The sequence below is a fragment of the Oryctolagus cuniculus genome, chromosome 16, assembly GCF_964237555.1.
Source record: "Oryctolagus cuniculus chromosome 16, mOryCun1.1, whole genome shotgun sequence".
Taxonomy (NCBI): domain Eukaryota; kingdom Metazoa; phylum Chordata; class Mammalia; order Lagomorpha; family Leporidae; genus Oryctolagus; species Oryctolagus cuniculus.
Window position 1 is genome coordinate 47127022 of NC_091447.1, and position 3730 is coordinate 47130751.

Consider the following 3730-nt stretch of genomic DNA (forward strand, 5'->3'; position numbering starts at 1 on the left):
TTTTCTAGTTCTGTTTCATTCTGCTCTTGACTCATCTGCGTTCCCAAGAAAAATTGTCCCTGGGTGGGTTTGAATCACAGTTGTTCCAGCATCTGGGACTGAAGTCCTTTATTTCGGGGATGAGGAAAAGGGCCGTGTCCTGGTGTGAAGGCACCTGAGCGGGTTTGTGCTTCATGCAATACAGAGAGAGAGCTCAGCTGGGGGGTAAACGCCAGTGTGTCCTTGAGCACTGTCCTCAGAGAAGGGTGGCACCTGCTGGCTCAACAGGGGGAGACCTGTACTATCCCACGCTGGAGTCATGGGAGATCAGGACACAAAGCCTTCCTGCTGTGGGCAGACACCACCAACCAGGGCAGAGGGTTGAGAGAGCAGCGGATTTAGACTGTGTGGCCGGACACTGGACACCTTGCACGGGTTCTCAGCTGCAGCCTGAAGCCTCTTCCTATGCCTTTAAAAGCAAAATAAAATCTGATGAAGAGAGGGCACACAGCCTGGAGTAAGCCAGAGGCAAATGGAGAAGCCCCTACTCCGAAGCTGCTTCAATTAGAAATTCACTCAAGAGTTCCCCATGTGTTTATTGTTCAGGGATCACAAGCAGCCCAGATAAAGAGGCCTGTTTATCCTGCCTTTCATCTCGGGGAGCTCGAAAGATCTGGAACTCCTCCCAAAATCAGGGGAAAAGCAGTCCAGACACAGAGCCACAGAGGGCAATGCTCACTCGCCTCTCCACAGCCGTCCTCCCAACCTCTGTCCTCCAGGAGAGCCCGCACAGAGCCGTCCAGGATCCTATTTCAATTGCCTATAAGGAGTTAGTGTTGCAATCCAAAGTCTTTCTTCTCAAGCTTGCTCAGTAGAATTTAGGGGAAAAAAAATTGCGTTACTCCTCTACGCATTGCCTCACCTCAAACTCAAAGCGAAAGCCTGAACTCTCATGTAAGACCTATGTGAGGAAAGAGAAGGTCAAGGGTCAAAGGTGGAGGGGCAGGAGGAGAGGGGATGGGGAAGGGGAGGACTCTGCTGCCCTCCCCAAGCCGAGCCAGGAAACAGCAGCCAGCATGGCTGCTCCCTGCCGCAGGGGAACCTGGGAGGCCTTTCCTGCCATCTGCTGTAGGTTACCGTAAGCAAAGCCGGAGCTAAAACCTCACTGCCTAGCCTAGGCTCCCAGGACCCGCAGGAGGCAGAGCTGGGCTCTGCACTGAGGGGCTAGCCCCTTTCAGCGCAGCAGCAAGAAATCCCCCTTGGGACCCACACATTAGGCGGGGTGGACTGAACCTCTGACACCTCTTCTTTGAACGTTTCTTTGATGAGCTTAAAAAGCTCATTGGAGTCTTAAATATTCCAGACTGCCCTGCCTCAACCCTCCTCAACTACTTCTGTTGAGCCCAGTTTACCTGCTGAGGGTGTCCTGGCATAGGATCTGTGCGTCATGCACTGAGTTCAAGTCCATTGCCATTGGCTTTTCAATCTTCCCTCTGCAGGCTGAGCATAAGCTTCCCTGAACCCCAGAGGAAGCGGCAGGGCGTGCAGGTGGAGCAGGGAAAACCCCGGACCAGAGGACTCACAGGGCGGTCGGAGAGGACAGCCCTGCTCCAGGGGCTGAAAGGTAAATGTTTTCTTTCTCTCCGGTTTCGTGTTAGTGCTTTGTGTACTGACCAGACTTTTTTGTTCTTAAGATTCAGTGACTTGTGCAAGAAATTTCACAACACTTTTAATCCAGGACTTTAATACCAGTGAAGAACCTAAGTGTTCAAAAAGAAAAATGTATTTAGTTTCATTATCTATAACCTCCAGCTGCCAATTTCTCAATTTTGCAAAAAAAAAAAAAAAAAAAAAAAAAGGAGGGGCCAGAGCTGTAGCTATGGCATTCCATATGGGAGCTGGTTCCGGTCCCTGCTGCTCCACTTCCAATCCAGCTCTCTGCTAATGTGCCTGGGAAAGCAGCAGAAGATGGCCCAAGTCCTTGGGCCCCTGCACCCACATGGGAGACCTGGAAGAAGCTTCTGGCTCCTGACTTCATATTGGCGCAGCTCCAGCCACTGTGGCTATTTGGGGAGTGATCCAGCAGATGGAAGACCTTTCTCTCTCTCTTTCTCTCTCTCTGCCTCTACCTCCCTATAACTCTGCCTTTCAAATAAATTAATAAATCTTTTTTTTAAATGGAGCGCTGTATACTGGAACTCACGGTTTCTCAAAAGCTATCAGAACATGTTCTACTAAAAATAAACTTTCCCCTATGCTTTGCAGAAAGTCAATGGGTTTTTAAGAAGTCCAGTGAATGCATTAGTTTCTTGGTTATGAATCCTTTCTTTCATGCTGCTGAGACGGAGAGAGACAAACATGAATGGCAGCGATCCTGTTCTTTTTCCTTGAAACTGACTCGTGGAATCCGTTGAAGCGGGAGAAGTCCTTCACCCAACACTGGGCTTGTCCGTGAGAAGGGGAGCCAGCCACCAGAGCGGGGTTAGCCTTTCATGACGGAGTTTCGGCTGCCACCGCGAAACCTCTTCCCTGTGTTAGGCACTCTGGGCACTTACTCGGAAGTTGGCTCCCACATCCAAGCAGTGTTCCTAACAGCACTGAGACCGAACCCCTCGAGTGTAAAGGCAGGGCCAAGCCTCAGGTCTGTCTCCCTTAGCTCAGAGCGCCCCTACTTGTCCTTTATCAAGAACTCAGTGGATTGCAAGAACCGCACACCCTGCCGGCACAACAAAGTTCTAATCGCCAGAGTCGCTGGAGAAAAACCCTGCTGGCCAGCGCTGTCCTGAGGGGTTGTGGAGGCGAATTCGAGTGCCAGGCAGGGAATTTCCAGCCTTGGGGCAGAAGGTAGCTCCCACTCACATGTAAGCACCCCGCCCCAGACCAGCTGGAGATCAGCTGGCCTTGCAAGTTCCCCAAAGATCAGCAAGGGTCACGTGCACCACTGGCACCCAGGAACTTGGGCAGGAGCTGAGCATGCGCGCTCAGCCCCAGCTTCATTCTCTAAGGCCCTCCACACCCAGCTCCCCGGGCAGCCCGAGGACTTACGCCAGGGCTGCTGGGCTGCTCGCTCTGCATTTCGCAGCACGACCCAGGTCGGGGGTCTCTAACAAAAACTGTGGTTCTGCAACAGTACGTCCTCCCATTGCACTCAGTGTCGTGCCTTAAAGCAGTGGCTCACCAGCCATGAGAGACGAGAGCCGGTATTGTTTGTTTTTCAGTGTGTGCCTGCTCAACGCAAAATCACACACTCAGGATCGCTGCAGCCACAGATCGCCGTTACAGCTTCGCAACTTCCATCTGGATTTTGGGATGTAGCGCAGACCAGCAGCAAGCCGTTCACACGCCAGCGCCCCCTGCAGACCACACTTTGAAAGCGCTCAAAGACTGGCTAACCTGGCTTGGCTGGGTTCCACCTCAAGCGTGGGCGAGGCTGAGGAAAGTTTTCCCTAGAAGTGAAATCATTAAATAATGAGAAAGGAGTAGTCGGCCTAACAGGGGAGGATGAGGTGTGTTTTCAAGCCAATCACCGCTGTGGGCAACTGGCGCAGTTCTGGGAAACCCTGACAGCATCAAATACAACCCAGAGTTATCCCCATCGACTAGAACAGAAATGTGCTTTCCTTCCCCAAATCCCCTTCCTCGGAGGACGGGAGAAGCTTCCAGGCCATGAAGCTGCTGGCACCTGTGACTCCTCGCACTTTCTGAGTGCCACCACAGCCAGGACAAATGACCTTGGGCAGGGTGATGACAG